Here is a 19,844-nt window from a genome sequence, read left to right on the forward strand (position 1 = left end):
TGCAGCAAAAGAAGAAATGGAGTTTCTGAAGGAGGGCAGGTTTAGATTAGACATTAGGAAGAAATTATTTACTGTGAGGGTAGTAAGACACTAGCAGAGAGAAGTGGTAGATTCCCCATCCCTAGAAACTTTCAAGGGCAGGCTGGATGAGGCTGGAAGCTGGAAGGAAGGGCAAGAAGATGTCCCTGCTTATGGCAAGTAGGTTGGAATGAGATGATCTTCAAAGGTCCCTTCTCACCCATTATGTGATTCTGTGCTTCTATACCTGATCAGCAGGTGCCAAAACCACTGCTTAGAAAAAAGTCAAACTGTCACATCCATCAGTGTCGTGATCCATCAGTGCAGCCTGCTCTTGTGAAGCCACTTTGGAGAAATCTTGTATCTACCACACAGCTAAAAAGGCTTAAGAGCATTCTTATCAACCAAAAAATGTTTGTGAAGTAGAAGTGGACCACATTGTTTTGGTTACAGCTCCAGCAGGTACAGCTGCTATTTGATCTTGGTATGTTCTTTTCAAGCCCTGGCTGTGTCAAACCAGTGACTTTATTTTGTTTATTTGCTTATTTGCAAAGAGCCTTTTTAAAAATATCCACTACTTTATTTGTGGGTAATTTCACAGTGTTCAAATGCCTTAGTTTTTAATCCTTCTCTTAACACAGCATGGGAAACTACAGAAAGCTAACTTCACTCCTGGCATATCAAGCAGGAGCAGTCCACATCTGGGTCTGGCTTCTTTTGATGACATTCAAGAAATTCCATTGCTCGAGGAGTTCTGCAAGGTAGACAAATGTCAACATTACACAATGCCTTGGCCTGGATATCTTGGACCAGGGCACCTAGTCAAAAATAGTGGCTTTGTTGTACTCAACATACTCAGAGCTCTTGAGCTCCACTGAATTTTGGACTGACAGGGGTGACACAGGTGCATCTCCTCCAAAAAATCGCAAGCCCAAAAGCAACTACAGCCAGTTTGACCTCAAAAATAATATAAATCAAAGCAAACATCAAAAAGATCAAGGAGACATCAGCTCTGCTACTCATTACTACAGCAATACAACCTTAGAAGCAAATTTTAAATTTGCCTTTAAAGAGTATTTATAAAAGTGCTTAATCTCATTCAAGTGGTGTAAGAACATCTTGATAATAGCCTCTATACATTCTATAGGATGAAAACACCTGCTTAAATACCTTACATAAACATGCTCTTAGCTTTGTGGTTTATCCAGTACTAAAAAAATGCTATGCAAAAATTCATTTTAAATATTTCATTAACCTTCTTAACTTTGACCCAGCGTCATGATACATGCTGAGAAACTAACAATGTATTTTACATAGCAAATGCATGTCTCTGTCCCAGTAATTTCTGAGCAGAGAATAAATAAATGTTGATTTTCCAGCTGTACCAGCTGAGGAAATTATAGACCCTCCTCAGTAAAACACTTAGCATCTTGTTAATTTGAATGGCTCTTAGAGAAAGCTTTAAGCAGAATAAATGACCCTTTCCCTTAACATGAAGTAAAGGGCAGAAAATGAGCAAATTTGCATATGGAAAATACTTACTATTCACCAGCACTAAATGTTTCCTGTTCAAACCAGCAGAGAAGAATCTAATTCTCTAGAATGTTTTATTGAGGAGCTAGAAAGTTAATGGGAGAGGGAAGATACTACTCATGTTTACCTCAAGAAATAAGCTAAAGCCAGTGCTGATAATTCTGCTGAAGTGCTCCCAATTTCCATATTAATGAGGTTCTTATTTGCCTGCTTAAATTCACATCTAAATAAGACAGGTCTGAGGAGGCTTCAGGATTAATACTGGTAGATTCTAATAATTCAAACAAGTTTTCAGGGTCTTTTAATACTTACATAATAACTATAAGGTCAAAGAATAACTTAGCCAAGATTTTTAAGTGTCTATGATTTTTGTTACTTCCTATTTACCTTGTGACAACTGAGAAAGGCTCAATTTCACAGAAGAGGAGTACATTGTTTTCCAAAAACAGACTTTCTGAGATATTTTGTGGAGGCCACTCAGATATTAAAGATGTCAGTGCATTCAAGTAATCCATATCTTTGGAAAATCTTAGCCACAAGGGAACTGGCTTCTCAGCAATGTTGCAAGCTGTATGAGATAACCAGCTTGGCTTTAGTTTTCTGGCCAGCTCATAATGCAGTCCATTCTGAAAACATGCTATGAAAACACAGTCTGCTTGAAGTACTGCAAGAGGCTGTAGCATTGGGGAAGCAGAAAAATCTTATATTCCCCTCACTGCACAAAAAAAATCCAATTGATAATGCTCAGATGTCCTCTTTAAGTGACCTAAGAGAAGCTGCTTCACTATTTTGGCAGCCATCCAGAGTGTGGATTTTGTGTCCAAAGTTTGGGGGGGAAAGCCATAGAGGCAAATGATTTTGCAGGAAGAGTGACACACAAAAAAAGCACTTGGAATATTTTTAACAGAAGCAAATGTTTCACACTGTTTTACATTCAAAGGCCTGGCTGCAGCTCTTGTTTAGTTTTTTTTGTACTTGGCTAGATCCCAGTGTATGATTTGCAGAACATAATCTGCCTTTCCTGTACCTGTGGGTTTTTTGGTAGCTCAGGATTAGCATCCACTGAAAAAAAAAACCAAAACATTTTTCAGGGCAGCATGTTCAACTGCACTCACCAAAATCTACATTAACAAGATCAATAGGAGTGTGTGGGTTATACGACCCAGGGAATAGCTCATTTTGGGCACCCCATCAGTCATTAGCAGTCACTGGAAAAGCCATAGGATTCCAACAGTGACTGCAGGTAGATATCAAATTTAACTGCAGCCAGAATTAAGTGTTTTAGGTTGGCAAGCTTTTGTTTAAACTGCTCTGTAAATGGCATAAGACTGGCCCATTATAGCTACATAGCTGTTTCACATGGAGCACTGTATGTAAAAAATACCATAAAGGAAACCTTATCACTCTCTACAACTGAAAAGAGGTTGTGGTGAGGTGGGGGTGAGTCCCTTCTCCCAGGTAGCAAGTGTCAGGAGGAAATGGCCTCAAACTGTCCCAGGGCAGGTTTAGATTGGATATTAGGATTTTTTTTATATCTAAAAGGTTAAAAAGACATGTAGATGTGGACATCATTTAGTATTGGGCTTGATGTTATGGGTTAATGGGTGGACTCATTGATTTTTCCCACCTTAGTGACTCTATGATTCTGTAAAAGTAAATTCTCTTCCTCTCAGCTGCTCAGCTGCTCCAGAATATGTTGGCTGCCCTATACCAGTGATGCACTGCAGCCACTAATCCACTGGGATGACTGATGTGACATAAACAGCAAGCACAAGGCAGCAAGAATTTGCTGTCTAAAAGTCTGTCTCAGAAAAAGAGGGCATATATGCATGTATAAGGGATGTGAAGAGACTCTGTACCTTGGTTTAAGAGCTGTGCATTTAAATATGCAGAGAAAGCATCTCTGCATATTTACATGCAAAGTTGTATAAGGCGGTGGAAATTCCACTATCATTTCATCATCGCTGTTCCATCTGTGTCAGCAGAAGCATCCCACTGCACTGGACAGACAGTGAAGGGGAGAGAGGTGGAGAAGAATGAAGCTGTGAATGGAGTGCAGAAACAAAGAAAATATCTTCATGTCATCCACACCTCTGATTTTTATTTGAGCATTGTCTTTATCCCCTTCCTGCATTCCACAAAAGCTTCATATTGTTGTGCTCTCAGTAACACTGACTATCCAGCCTAAATCACAGAAGGCCTGACAGCTTTCCAAAGCCTGCCTATAGTTTCTGTGACACCGAACAAACTCTTTAGGCCACTGTCCCTGCAAGAGCATGGCCCATTAGGTGAAGTTAGGAGAGGCCAGGCATGAAACAAACAAGAGGAGATGGCTCTTCATTTAATGGTTTGGCTGCTGTCCCTTTTGTCCCTGTGTCTTAGGGATGGGGATTAGTCCAACTCTGAAACTCAGAAGGGATGAAAAAAGAGAGAAGGAAGAGAAAATGAGAAGCCAAAGGGCTGGAGGGAACTTTGGATGAAAAGAAAGAAAGACATGGTAACAAATGGTTAAAAAATTAAAAGTAAGGAATTGCAGAAGGAGAAAGAGCAAAGGACTCCTAGCACTTCCAGCACTCTGGTAAGATACTGGAACAGCAGTGCTGTTCTGTCCAGGGACAGAAGGACAAATGAAAATAAACCTCACAAATTTGGGGATCAGTGAGGCTCAATCCTCTTAACTCAACTGACTGGCTTGGCAGAGGCCAGAAGGAGGTAGGTGAGGAGGTCTAACATTGTGGTGGAGACAAAGGTAAATAAAAAGGTGAGGGGAAAAGTGAAGCTGCAGAAAGAAATTCTATGTGAGTAAAAAGAGGGAACATGGACTGATAAGCCTTATCTAAATGTGTGATAGAACACATCTTGAAGAAAAGGCATAATTCTGCTTATGAGCTGCTCTGTGAACGTATTCCTATATTAGAACCATAGAATAATAAAATGGTTTGTGCTGGAAGGGACTTTTGAAGAACCTCTAGTCCAAACCCCCTGCCAAGGGTAGGGACATCTCCCACTAGATCAGGTTGCTAAAAACCCTGTCCAACCTGGCCTTGAACACTTCCAGGGATGGGGTATTCACAACCCCTCTGGACAACCTGTTCCAGTGTCTCACCACACTTAATGTAAAAAAATGCACTGCCCGAGTGGGATTTTTCCACTTTTCGTCCACAGTGATCAGAGATATTAGATCAGAATATAAACTGAAAGACTGGATACCAGGCTAAATAAAATCAGTGGAGAAAACAGGAAGAGAGGAAGAAATATCATACTCAACACAGAACATTCAGACTAATGACTCTCCTGGATATAGGGAGTGAAGGCACAAGCTACATGATTGATGACTGGACTATCTTTGCATCTGTTTTCAACAGAGCTTTCAACCATTACTGGGAGTGCTGAGAAGTCATGGCTGGGATCAGGGCTGTTTGTGCTGTATATGCCAGCAGGTATTATTTCTGAAGTGTGAACACAAGAAACAAGAAGAGGCAGTAAACAGACAGTGGCACTTTAAAAGAAAATGGTAGGTTAAGGAAGGAACACCTATCTATCTTGTCATTGACATTTAGAAGATATCTATCACCCTGTTTTCTAAATCCCAAACAAAGTTACAGAATTACAGAGTTCAGAAGAATCATGTATTTCTCTCTGCTCTTCTGGAATGACAGTGGTAGGTCAACTGAGTCTTAAATAGATGATGTATACAGGCATCTGCTTCCTCTGCCAGAATTTTGAGCCCTTAGTCAACTGGATAGAGGACGACCAGTTTGTGGCATAAATTTAAGTGCAAGAACACAGACTTTCTGTTATGTACCAGTTAGACACTTTTTTTAAGCACAGGAGTTCTTCATCTAACATAAAATTTGTGATTCTCTTGGGGAATCCTATCCAGGTCCCACAAGGAATGCATTGTCCTAAGTGGATGGAGCCAATACCTCTCTCTCACTCTGACATTCCCACTAGGATATAAGTTAGAGGCCCTGTTTTGGCCCCTACCATACTTAGATAGCATATATTGTTCACTGGGAGCTACAGCCTTTGCAATTACATTCCAAATTCTGTTTGATTTAATCAGTGCAATTTTCTCTTTCCTAATGGATTGGCCTTTGCCTCTGCAAGCCAGGAACAATTCAGCTGCAGCAAGAGCAGGGAGGGCTCACTGGTATCACAGCAAACCTTCCACCACTCTGCTTTTCATGGTGTTTGTTCCCAATCCCTTAACAGCAGTCCCTCCTCTCAAAGTCCACTTCAGTTCAGTGAACTTGAAACCCTGCCACTTCTCACAGCCATCTCACTGCTCTTGTAAATACAGACTCCTTATAAACCCTCTGTCTCTGCACTGACAAACTGCAATCTTCAACTCAGACTGATGGAAAATTTATATCATCACAAAGCTCCCTCTTACCTCTTTTTGTCATCTCTGGGACCTCCCAGAGACCTGATCTCCAAAGGTTGTGGCAGAGCTGCTTCTAATTGGCTTCAAGGAACGGGTGGAGTTTGTCCCAGACCGTTCACATCTTTCCTCCCTTACCTTCAGCCAGAATTGAACAAATTTGGCTCTTTTCCAAGAACAAAAACAAAGGAGAGAGTACTGCCTTTAATCTCCATGTCTTGCTTTCACTGTCACTGCATAGCTCTGAGGGGGATTGAGAGGGATAAATTAGTCTATAGTGTACTGTAATTGCTCAAAACACTGTAACAAAAATTGTGAACAGCATGTGAAAAAGGGATCACCTTTAGAGCCCAAGTGATGCTGAGCTGAAGCCTTTCAGCAAGAATAATTTTAAGAATAAGAGTGCTGTGTACTGAGCTCACTTTCAATGCTGATGAGAATGCTGTATTGAGAAAAGTGGGGAAAAGCCACCACCTGTGAGATGTGCCATCCACATTGGCCTGAAGCTCTTGCTTTCCTTGGAAGGAAAATAACTAATTGTGGAGGTGCAAGCAGTGCCTACCTGACACGATTTTGAGATGTAAGCAGGTATCAGGAAACCTGTTGTACTACTATTAAACAACACAAACTGTGCACTGGGTCTATGACCAGATGTGAGAGTCTGTGGGACTATGCAAATGACAATAAAAGAGGCATTATCAGAAGCCCAGATCTTAAAACAACATGACTCATATTTCATTACCATGAAATTTGCTTAAAAATCTCACCATTTCCTATAGATAGCAATTATGGAGAGGGGCTCCCCTTCCTCCTAACCTCTGGGCCCTGAATTCAGAATTCCTTTCTTTGCAAACCTGAAAGCTAGAAATTTTCCAAAGAAATAAACAATAGTTGAATTTCTCACATAACCACTAAATTCCAGAAGCTGGGCTTTAATGTAAAATGCAAAGAATTATAAATGCTAACAACAGAGATATCAACTTGGCTAAGTATCCTCTGTTCTTGGCAAAGCTTCCTACAGGTGGCAAGTTTGAACTCTGGTCTGTCTGTGTCTCACAAGGCACAGAAAGGGACAGGTTGAGGGAAGGGCACCTGTCACAACATGATTCCCCAGGTGCAGCAAGGACTATTGCTAAGGTATAAAGGCTGCATCGACCTGTACTGATTTGCTGAGCAAGTGACTTCAGAAATGGGTATGGCTTCTATCTGTCCTCACATTTTTGAGTCATTAGACAGCAAGGCTGTGGATCAGTTGCTTTTGTGCTACATGGAGAGCAATATTTATTGCACCCAGAAATAGACTGAGGAGGGGAGACACCCCATCAGTATGAAAGTCAAAGAGCATATTCATTTCCATAATTATGGTTTAGAGTACCTGCAGTCACATCTGGACAGCAAAGCAGGATATGTATTCTCCTCCCCCTTCCTTCTCCTTTCCATGTGAAAGGTATGGCACTATGATGTACTGTCCAAGGGCTAAGGTCATGTTTGCTTTGATCTGATAACAAATTGTATAATAATAGCTGGTTGGTATTCAAGTGAAAAACTGCTTGTTTCAACTTGTGCTTTATCATCAGAAGTGGAAACAAGGATTACTTCTTTTCAGGGACACATCAAATGAAGGACAGTTTGCAGGAGATAAATTTCAGACAACTGGTTCATTGTCCAGACACAACTTAATAAAACCCAGCTTTTAGTAGAGCTCCCAGCTCTCAGACAGGAAATTCTGATAGTTGTGAGGTGGCATGGGCTTGAATCCCAGCAAGACCTAATATCTATGCTTACTTCTGCTACAAGTTTGCTTCTCAATGCCTTGCTAGTTTCTAGAGGGAAAATGAAGAGCTTAGACTTACTTAAAATAAATTCCAAGGCATATCACCTTTGGCAAGCTTCTTTATGGAGATAATAGTGTTTACTCCTTAGCTTTATGAGGGTATTTGAGATGGTATTACAACTGTAGTACTTTGACCATGTAAATGCTACGTTGTCATAATATTCTCTCTTTCAGTCTGTTATGTCTGAAACAGGACTTTGAGATTTATAGGTGTCTCAGCCATCCTTCTCTCCTGGGTGTCAAAGACATCAGGAAATCATGCTTCCCTGTCACAAAGGCTTGTGAGTCAATATTAAATACAGCTGACAGTTTGACTCCTTGTTATTACATCACTAGGAGAACAGGTAATGTAGCTAGAAGCCGTAGATCAAGGATACATAATATATCACCTGCTCTTTGGCTACCAATGGCACTCACAGAATCATCTTCTTGGAAAAGCTGGCCCTCTGACACTGTTGAGTATATTTCAGAGCCAATGTTATGAACAAACCATTATTTCCTCTTTCAGAGGCAGGTTTTTACTGCAAATAAATATAATTCAAATTGTGTCATCTTCAGAATTGTAACTCATATTTTACTGCTTAAAACTAAGTCAAAGTGTAAATGAACATTTTGACTACAACCTCTCTCCATTGCCAGTATAAAATTCCTATGCAGCCCCTTGAATACAGTCAGAAATTCTGATATATAAAACATTCAACAAAAAGCTTGCTTAGGATACCTGGCTTTAAAATGTTTCAAGTCTTTCTCACTGTTTGAAACTCCCTAAAGCCTTAGATCTAGATCTCTCTCTTTCTTCTTGAGAAGTCCTGCTGCCTTTCTTAGTCATTTTAAAAGGCTGAATTCTCATAATTTCATTTAAGAATGGAGGGGAGTATTCTGTTTCACATTTGTGAAATATATAAGTGAGATGTTCAGCCACTGGGGAGGGAGGAGGGGCTGGCAGATAAATCATAGTGGAAATTCAGTGACTGTGTTTCTCTTTTTAAAAAGGCTTTCTATAGCTTCAAAAGACATTATTTATAGAGCACCACATGCAGTAAGAGTTTAACAGGCGAGGCTGACAAAGTACCAGTCTCAAAGCATGGTTCAGTATTCAGTCACTGGACACCAAATACCTGGTGGTGATATGGTTTTCATATCCCTGAACTCCCACTCTTGTTTGAACATTCCCACCTCTCATTACCTTTACTCTGCTGACAAACTGTGGAGTCACATCACAAATTGGATCAGGGAACTCTGATCCAACTGAAAAAGTAGCACTTCAAAAAATGCTGGATAAACATCAGCCATGTTTTTCAGTCAGGTAAGTTCCCTGGTCAGATTCATCACCCAGGAGCACAAGGACTGCAAAAACAAGGGTGGTGCAGGAGGAAGGGGTGGCCATAGTAGGAGAAGAAGAGGAGGCACATGGTATCTGTTTAAGCAATGCAAACAGGGTGAGTATTAAACTGGTCCTCTGGTGCCTTCACCCCAATTGTTTGAAGGCAGGCTTCACTTTGGACGTGGTGAGTCACTCCCTTTGCTAAATGGCATTCTTCACAGCAAAGAAAGCCTAAGGTTCTTGTGATCTTTGTGGGAGCCTGGAGTCATGTTAGCCATGTGAGAATCTCAGCATCCCTTTGGAAAGGTCAATTGAACTTGAAAACCTCCCGACTGGGGAGGAAAAAGGCATGAAAGTCACATCGTAACAGCTCAAAATGTTGAAAGCAAAGAGAAGAATCTCAGTCTCATAATAGCAAAAATGTAATGGCTCCACAGCCCCTGTTATGCCAAATGATAGGATAATGCTCAGCTATCTTCTTTAAGTGACCTGGGGAAGCTGCCTCACCATTTTGGGATCACAGCTAGATATTCATGTGTTCTGATCAGTGGAACTGTTTAATTACAAAGAGTTGCTTCAACATGATGCTGCGCAAACTTCACTAATAACCATCAAAGATTGTTCTGTTCCTGTGCTACAGCAAATGCCCTTGCTGCTTCTTAGGGCTCAGGGAAGTGTCAGCACTAAGGCAGAGCATGTGACTCCTGGGACTTGTGTCCTGCACGGAATCAAAGTTCTGTCAAAAGCCCCTGTACTCATGGGAAATCCTCTTCATAATTAACATTTATGTAACGACTCCTTTGCAGGCCAAACATATGTTTACATTCCTCCAGTCTGTTTTTTTAAGAGACAGTGCTGGCCAGATGTTTTTGCAAGAGCACTGGAAATTTGGTCTTTGTTTTCAGCTCTGCTTCCTCTACCCATGCAAAGTCTCTAAGGAGACAAATGCTCCCACACATCCCTTTGTTTACCAAACAACATGGATGCATTCTGCTTTTCTTAAGAGTATGTATGAGAAGTGACAGAGAGCCTGTGGAGTGACTGAGTCATCCTACCTCCCCCACCAAAGGAATATGGGTTTGGTGTAGAAGAGATCTGAGGAACTTTGAGGAATGATGCCCAAAAATCGTGTCTCACCTAAAGAGGTCACAGCTCTTCACAGTGTGCTGCAAAGTGAATCAGTGGCCCTGACTTGAGGAAATCCAAGATTTCTGCCTCACCCTGTAATCTGCAGGGCCTTTCTGCCTTTGTGCCTCCTGTCTTGGTGTTCATTGTCTGTAAAACGGATGAGTTATTATAACCCTCACCCACCGTGACTATTGAATACATCACAGACATCTGAAAGATGGAAGCTGGTAAAAGAGTAAGGTGCAGTCCAGTTGGCTTTTGAGTAACTTCTCTTTCCATTGCAAGTTCCCCTTCAGACCCCAGCTTTGGGCACTATTGCTTAAGGGTGCTCATGTTATACTGTGGTTTCTGAAGGAAAGGTTTTCAACAGACAAACCATCCATGCAAGGGAAACTCAGTCCTCTGAAAAGATAAGCTGTCCTTTTGAGGAAAAAAAAAATCTGGATTAGAGAAACACCAAGGGATGTGGAAATTTAGAGAAGTTCTGCAGGTAGCTGTTTCTTCCAAAATCTTGAAATGTTATATCTGGGAATGAGACAGTCTTCATAATAAAATTCTTGAAGAAAAAAAAAAAAAAAAAATTCTAAAGACAGAAAAGGCCACTAGAAGTAAGTTTGGTAGATGTCTGCACAGCCCTCTCATACAGGGGCTGGTGTTACTTCCAAGTTGAGCTGGGCTGTCTATGGAAAAGTGAATGGGGAGAGCAGCTGCTACATGAACTAATTTAATGAATATCCCCCTCACCTTATTAAATCTTTGCAGGAAGGGTAGCAATGTCCTTCCTCAAGGAATTTCTCTAGATTCAGTCCTCATTGTCTCAGGAAAAATCAGCTTTACCTTTCTGTAACAGGACTGTTTTGAAAGCCTCATCTGATTTCATCAGATGTTTTCTATTTGGGCTTTTCATAAGTTTTTCATGAAAGTTTCTTTGCTTAAGGATGCACATCTGAGAATGAGATAATTCTGCCCTAAAATTTCTACAGGAAAGTATCTGCTTAGTAAGACACTGAAGTTCCATCATACACAGGCAGGTACTACATCTAGTCTAGATTTTGTAAGCACTAAAGATGCTTACTCGGTTCATGTTTGTTTCTGTTTAATAAAGAATTTATCCCCATCATAATATTATACCTCTAGCCTCATCAAAACCCTTTTTACACAAATGGGCACATAGAAATTAAAAAGTGATGGGTTTTAACATCTTGACAATGGAAAATGTTCTCTCCATTTGAAACACCTTGAAATTTCATTTGCCAAAAAAGACCAGATTCCCAAATGAACAGGACTGTTCCTAGGGGATTATGTTACTCTCTATTAGTAAGAACACCAGAGTTTGGCCAAAGGACCTCACTGATTTCAATACATAAGTAGTTTTCTTCAAAGTGTTTATGTCACTGATAATCGCTTTCTCTAGATTTTCTTCCTTTCAGTAGTCCACAACTTTAAAATTGTGCTTTTTTGTTCTGTTAAAATATGTGGGCTAATCCCTGGTAAACCACCATATTTGATTTAGTTGAATATGTTCTGGTAACATTTTAAGTTAGCACAGTTAGTTCATGTGCCAAGTATTACATTTTTTCATTCCCCACAAAATCAGGACAAACTGTACGTCTCCTGCTGTGTCCGAAGCTGATTTGGCTAACTTTCAGCTATGTTAATTAAAGAATTCAGCAATCCTATTTTTATCTGATTTTAAAATACTACAAATACACTGCTGGCAATTTTACTTGTTTGGATGCAAAATTCCTTTAATGCAAAAAAAGGTCTGTAGTTCATTTTATACTATTCATTTTTTAAAACCATGCACAGAAACCTGCTATAATGCTGAGAGCTGTCAATCAATTACAGAGATTTATCAAATTCACTTTCAGGATAAAGTTTAAGAATATAGATTTGGATAAACTTCATTAAAGGGAATATCATGGAACAGAGGAGGAGGTAAAAAAAAGAGAATACCAGTGAGGTTTAAAAGTCTTTCTTAAACAAAACTGGCTGCAATATCAAAAAGTTCTAGTTTGAAAAGAATGATTCTAATGCTTCTGAAAACTTGGGTTAGCTGCTAAAAAAACTATTAACTAAATAAAGTTTATTAGCACTAATCACTTCAGCCAATGGACTGTAAAATATTGTGAACCAAAAAAAAAAAAAAAACCCCCCAAAAAAAACTATTGATATAATGTTCTAAGAGTAAAAGAGTTTTGTTCATTCGAAAATAAAAGGATTAAGATCAGGCAGGCACTATATTTCCAGCACCAACTCCCTACTCTTCACCTAGACAGTTTATTTCTAACTGCATTAGTATTGCTGGCCATACTCCTAGCTTAGAGGGACAAAACCTATTCTGTTTGAAGTCAGTGGGAATTTTGCCATAGATCCAATAGGAACAGAATTTGGCATCTGAAAGCATACAGCTATGTGATGAAATATGGACCTGCAAAGTATTTGATCTGTGGTTTTACCTGCCCACACTGCTGTTTTCTTTACAACCACTCTTAGTAAAATATTCTTTTAGGCATCTGATCTTTCAGGTCAACAAGATGTTACACAAACTACTTATCTTCTTTCCTCCAACTGTGTTATCTAATCTGGATAAGTTCAATGCATCTGATATTCCTTTTTGCTCTTTATCATTCACTGGTTTTTCGGTTGTGAGGGTTAAAAAACACAGGGTCCAGAATGTTCATCAGCATCTTGTTTTTGTAGTTCTTCCTAGGTTTCAGCTGTTATTGCAATGCACAAAGTCTTTAGCAATGAACAGGCTCTCTTGAAGAATATTAGAAGTGAATACCAACACATGCAGGGCTACTGTTTGTCTTGAGAATATCCCAGTGCAATTTGAGAGACTATAATACTTTCTTTTGGATCATTATTCCTTCTTTACTCCTCTGGTAGCAAGCACTGCCAACATGTCTGGACTTCCATTGAAAAGGGATGCTGTATAAAAGGCAAGGCAGGCTTAACTGATTACTGAAAGCACACAGAAATGGTCCAGAGAGAAGAACCGGGTAGGTGGATGCATCAAAAGCACAGATCCTCTACTACCCTTTACTCCTGCCTTCAGGAAAAAAAGTGACCAGTAAAAACCGTGGTGGTTTTGTGATCCATAGAAAGTGAGTTTGTTGGCCTGCAGCCAGTTGCCAGTGGAGAGATCCACATCAAACAGCTTTCAACACAGTGGGTGACATATGATCTGAAGTCACAGAAGTTTGTTGCCAGATTCACTTGTAGCTTTAAAATGATATGGATTTATAGGGAGGTTACCAAGGAAATTTTACCCTTCTTGTAGCCCCTCTCCTATTCCACTGTTGTGGTGCTAGCAATTCCCTTGTTCCCAGCATACCATCTCATCCCCCCTCTGGCACCTGAACTCTAGCCACAAGCAGTGGGGGGTTGTAGAGAAAGCACAGCCTGAGTCAGGACTGTGAGTAGGAATTCTCCTGCATTTGGCCTTCCACTGTGGGATCTCAAGGCTGTTGAGCTCTCACAAAGGTGTGTGCCTGACATAGAGTTGTGAAGGGAGTGCTGTGTCCCTGATATTAACATCTGGCCTGCATCTGTCCCTGGTTTCAGTGGAGAAGACAAGCAAAACATATTATCCAATCACTTCTAGACAAGGCTCGTGGCTGAAGTACATTATCAAGACAAGCCTGCTGTGCCACTGCTACTAAGAAAGTATTGCTTTTTGAGTTCTAAGAAATAAAACTAGGAAACACAGGATGACAGAGAAAGTGAGAACATTCATTTCAATATTACTCACAACTCTTTTCTTCTCAGATCCTGAAAAAGAAAGCAATTTTAAATTCCCATTAATTTCTTTTTTTATGCATTTCCTCAATTTTACTAAACAGAAAGCATTTTCATTTATGTACTTGTGTGTACTGGAATGAATTAGGACAAATCCTCTATGGATTTTAAGCTTCAGAATAGCTTATACACCATCAGAATGTTAGGAGGCATTTAGTTAATGTTCTTTTCAATGCAGTAGTTTGATTTAATCAGCATGAAGTCTGCCCACATGTAAATGCAGTCACTGACCCCTGAAGCACAGAGCCAAACACTGATAGCCTGACTCACTCCAGTGGGCAAGACTCAGATCTCACATAAAGGCCAGGGAGTGCAACCTTCCCATACAAGGCTTGAAACCAACTCATCGGCATAAATTAATTTATTTGCTTGAGGAAGAAAAAACAGGATTTACTTTTACTGCATAGATCTGATCATGAGAATACTTTTCACATGTAGGTTTTCTTCTGGGTGAGAAGCCCATTCAAGTCAGCATTGGCAGGCCTCAGCTATTTACTCTCTATAGTTGGCATTGCCAGCATCAACATTTTTGTTTCAGCTCCACATCAAAATTCATGTGGGTGTAAAGCTTTCCCAGACACAGAGCATGAGCACATGATCCTCAACATTAATGAGGGAATTGATTAAGCTCTGCTGCACGTATATGTGTGCAAGAGTGTGAGCATAAGTACCAATTTTAGCTTGGCAGCAGTGGCTGTTCCATTGATACCCTGCCTATTTGTTTACTTATAACTTTTCTTAAAAATATTCCTTTGGAGCTGGAGTGCACTCTGCTTGCTTTTGGCTCAAAGGTGACTGAAGGAAATGATAGGAGTTGCTTCCAAGTTACAGGAGCCCAAAAGGAATGTAGTTCCTCCTGTACTTGCCCTGCTGGCTTGGTGTTTGTGAACTGGCAGGGGAGTGAAATGAATGACAGTGCCCTCTCAGAGGTGCCCAGAGAAGGATTCTTATCAAATGCTGTCTCCTGCCAAGTCTCACAAACACTGCCAGCCTGCAATGACGGGGAGAAGCACTTGGCAGCAAGGGCCTAGGTTTTCAACATCAAGCTAGGGGGAAGGGATGAGGACAAGTGTCACTAGCAGGGATGGGGCCACATTTTTTTTTCCTTTCATGATAGATGGTCTCCAGAAATTTTGGGGAAGTGTATAGGTGGACTTACCATGCCGGTGAGGCTGTGTTGTAAGGCTTGCTTTTCCTTGTTCACTATCTGAGTTACTGTGAGAGTGCCCACTGCTGAGAAAGGATGTGCAAAAACCACAGTAGGAAGGAGAAGCAGCAGGAGTGCATTAAGAATGTTTGCTGATGGGCAGTGCACAGCAGATGCAGAGGACAGCAAGCCTCTTGCTCTTCAGAGGTGTCAATGTTTAACACATCCACTGGGAAGTGTGAACAAAATGTAAGGGAGCTTGTTTCCTTTCTCTCTCACATTCAAAGACATTTACTATGTGCATTTGTCAGCCAGCTAGGAATCCTGCTTATAGATTAATGACATGATCAATCTTGCAGGGTGCGAGTTTCATGTCAGGACAAGGAGAGAAAGGTGTTAGAACACACAAGAGGATTCAGAAGCATCATATTTGTTTTCCACCTCTACTTAGATACTCTCATGAGGCATGGGAGCTCCTACCCAGATATGCTGCTCCAAAGTGAACACTGTAAAACTAGTTCTGATTGCTGCCTTCCTGTGCAAGGGTACTGACTTACTTTAGTCCCTTCCTACGTGCTTTTTTCATGTCAAAATTACATTAGCTTTTGGACAGCTGCTTTCTTTGTTGACAAAGTCAGCTTCTTTTCAGGGAAAGGCAGTGCAAGGGACATTGACTACTAGATAACTGGAGCTGCACGAGAAGGTGACATAAGCTGCAAAGCTTAGAATACTGTATATGATGAAGGTTGGATATTTGCCTTACAGAGAGATGCACAAAAGAGGAAATGCAAAAGAAATAAAAGAAACATGAAAGCTGTCACTATTTCCAGAAAGAGGGAAAAGAATCGGAACAGAGATCTCTGATTCACTATAGACTTGAGGAAGCTGTCTTTGCAAGGAATGAGTTGGAACAGATTTGAGGATTGATAGATTTGGAATAGATGTGAGGACAGTGTGGAGCTTAAAGAAATAGAGGTGATATAAGAGGATTGCAGAGCAAGAGCTGAATGTCCCTGTTTCAGCAGGAAAATTCTCGATAGATTCAGGGTGGATATTTGAATGGACAAGGGTAATGTATTTGAAACAGGCATGAACATGAAATAATGATCATTAGCAAAGGAAGGAGATGAGTACTAAAAGTAAGAAGGATCAGAAACTGGATACAAGTGAAACCAAAGGAAAACCTATGAACAAGCACATTTGGACTAATGCAGAGGTATATAACTTTCAAAATATCCTAACTCCACTGTGTTTCATGACTATTTTGAAATATTCCAGACTGTTGCCTCCTTTCCCCCTATCCAACCAATGTGGCCGCCTTGCCTACTACCTCTGCTGACTTCTGGTCTTGTTGGAAGCATGAATGAGTAATAAGAACCACACTCCTGGACTACTTAATTTTTAAGTGTTCTTTTAACCATAATTTTTCTTTGTTCCAGTTTAATTTTCTTTATCTTTTCATAGGCATTGCTGAAAAAAGTTCATTATTGTCCAAGTGGCCTGGTTCTAGCAGTGAAGCTGCTCTGGAGTTCTCTGTTGCCAGAGGTGCACAATAAATGGGCCATATAGTGGCCATAGACATGGACAAATGTCATAGAGGGCTACATTTGGGAAGCTGGTGTTTTCTACTTCCTACAGTCTATTCTGCATCTTATGTCTACTCTAATGGATGTTGAATTCCTGGGGCTGACATCAAAATCACCTTCCCTGAAAAGCTGGGGAAAATACTATAACCCTTAAGAGCAAATGAAACTACAGTGATCTTTTAAATGGGTCATGTGAAACATCTGGATGGTAACTTGTTTCCAAATCATTTCTACAACACTGATAGGGCATTTCCCAACCTTACACAGGTGGTTTTGCTGCCTTTGCTTTTCCTCCCCATTGCCTCCTTGCCCTATCACTCTTCAGCTGCTCCCTATTTCAAACTTATTCCCTCTCTTCAATTTCATTTCACTAGCCCCCTTAGCTTCCCAAATTATGGGGTTTTTTTGTTGCTGTTAGCAGATATGGCCTCAAATCCTTGGTAATGAGTATGCAACAGTTTATCAGCCCATGTTCAGCTTTGTTGCTCATTAGTTTTGGCTTCAGATGGGCTGATTTCTAATAGACCTGAAATTCTGCCACAACACCTGGCTTAGATCTGAAGCTGATTAATAGTGCCCCCAATCCATGGCTCTCCTAATAGTGTACACTAGCACGAAGCAAGGAGGAAGGGCATGTATGCCAGCAGCACTGGGAACACCAAATCACCCTGTAGGACTGCAGGCATTACAGTGTGACCAGCACCTCACAGAGTGGAAATGACACTGTTGCCAGAAAATTATATACACAATAAATTACAGAGGTCATGCTGAGGCTAAGTTTTCATTACTATACAACACACATGGGAAGAAACAGATCTCTTAGCTTGTTTGTCCTTCCAGGATAACTGAATACCAGCAAAATACTGTCAGTTTTGGGGAGCTTGTGAATGCAAGATACAGCATTTTCACAGGAGCTAGATCCAGATTCTGGAAGAACTTTTCACAAGAGAAAAGAATGTTGTTTAGGTTTGCTGCTTCACTAAATATAGGACTCCTATCTCTGCAGTAATTTCTCTTTAGATATGTACTGCTTTCTCCTTTCATTCTCAAGCACACCCAGGCACACAAACAAAAACAAATGAGTTATAAACTAATCGAACTTGTTTTTTTCAGGTTAGAAAGGAAAAGAGATAATATTTTGATTTCAATTTCCAAATCTTTGGGAGGTGCTCAGATATTATCTATCATAGTGCTTCAAGCTTCTTGCTGTAATAGCATCAAGTGTTTCCCAAGCAATTAAAAAGCAACAATCAATTATCAAAATATATTTTGCTGTCACTTCTCTTGCCCATTTCCGCTTATGAACAAGCATTACAAGCAGAATTTTTAACTGTGGAGTAAAACTGTGAGCTTTCTGAAAGCAAGAAGAACTGTAAAAAAGGCAAAATTTATTTTTGGTTTTGGACCTCTAAGATCGAGGTCACTTTTTGTTCCCTTAGGAATGAGATATTTTGTCCAAATCTGGTCTCAGTAACTCCTAGAGTCACAAGCTTCCTCTGTTTGGATAGTTTCACTGTTCCTGGACAAAGTGGTGGGCATCATCAAAGAAGAACTGAAGGAGCTTAATTTACTCAGGCCAATTCCATGGAATTTCTCCAAACAGCAGCCTGAATTAGGGTGTTGAAATCCAGGTCCTAGCTGAAGTTAGCATAAAAAAAATCAATGTGTGCTGCTGTATCAATAGCCTATAGCAGCCTCTGTGTTTTCAAAGTGTGAAGCTTTATATTAAAGCTGTCTTATGCCAGAGTCTGCTGCTATATACATCAGTGGTTTATTTCCCCAGCATGGATATTTGGGACTCCTAAAGCAGATCAGAAGGAGCCAAGAAATGCAAATACAAAAGTATCCTCAAAGAGCTTGGCATTATGAAGAAAGCAAGTTCTACATGTTGCAAGCCTTCTTTACACACACACACACACACAAATGGCTTTATTTGGGTTCAGCTTTCACCAGGCATTCTTCCTCTGACACCAATTTTCCTTGAGCATTATAAACAGATAATCCTACTTACACATCCTGTCAAGCAGACAGAGCTGAGTATCATTTGTGTACTGCTTCTCTTTAAGTTGCCCAATAAACATTTCAGTGGCTTCGTGGATGGGGGACACTTACAGGACAGCTCCTCAGGAGGCACTTCTGGGAGAGGAAGAACTTTGTCAGCTGGAATCCTGTGGTTTTGCTGTGTTATTCACTGCTGCGTGTTTGGGAGCAGGGAAGAGCCCTGCTGCAAGGAGTAATGGAATTGCTGGGAGGCTGGGACGGCGCTTCGGCCATGGGCCAAATAGCTGCTCCTCACTGTCTGTCACTGGACACGGCTTACAGCTGCAGGTGCCCGGCTGGGAGAAGGCACCTTGAAGGAACAGTGTCTAATTTTTAAGAACAGAAACCAAGTAACTTCGTACAAAGTCCCAGGCTGCCAAGGACAGAGCCACTCAGCAAGTGCAAGAAGCATTAGCTGACTAGCAGAACAGTGGGAGGCTAATCATGAAAGACCTGCAAACCACCACTGCTTTTGTGCTGGCCGTGATGTACGTTCGAGAAATTTTTTGGCGAGCTTTCAAACAAAATAACTCTGAAGAGAAGCCCGACAGCAGCAACCAGCCGGCTCCGACCCCCTCACTGCCGAAGAACAGATTTTTTTCCCTTTGAGTTTTCCCTAGCCTAAGGTGACGCCAAAGGAGCTTCCACAAAAACTTTGCAGGCTGAGAAATACAAAACTACTTCCTCAGGGGCGGAGACACCCGTCACTCGCTCCACGGAGACTTTACCCGGCGCTGAACCCCAATAGGGGCTCACCGAATCTCCTGAGGGGGGCCTGCCCAGAGGAGGGGGTCTGGCCATGGGGAAGGGCGCCCCGGGGCAGGGAAGGCTGTTCCCGGGGCAGCAGAGGCTGTTCCCGGGGCAGCAGAGGCCGTTCCCGGGTCAGGGATCGCGGGAGAAGCGGCCCCGGCCTGAGGAGCGGCTCCCGCCCCCTGCCCTCACCCCCGGCGCTGAGGGGGCGGCGCGTGTCACGCGGGCGGGGCGCCGGGCGGTCACGTGACGCGGGAGAGGCCCGGCAAGGCCCGAGGAGGAGCTCGGCCGCCGCC

General features: G+C 41.3%; 1 long non-coding RNA gene across 1 annotated transcript; it reads right to left on the reverse strand.

The window, feature by feature from the left end:
• Window positions 1-364: 364 nt before the first annotated feature.
• LOC306801190 lies at window positions 365-19,780 on the reverse strand. The gene is made up of 3 exons (XR_013774008.1): window positions 18,770-19,780; window positions 2,484-2,613; window positions 365-772 (listed from the first exon to the last, which is right to left on the reverse strand). It is a non-coding gene; the product is annotated as an uncharacterized lncRNA (long non-coding RNA).
• Window positions 19,781-19,844: the final 64 nt, after the last annotated feature.

This window comes from Erithacus rubecula (genome assembly GCF_903797595.1).
Source record: "Erithacus rubecula genome assembly, chromosome: 1".
In the NCBI taxonomy this organism is placed as follows: domain Eukaryota; kingdom Metazoa; phylum Chordata; class Aves; order Passeriformes; family Muscicapidae; genus Erithacus; species Erithacus rubecula.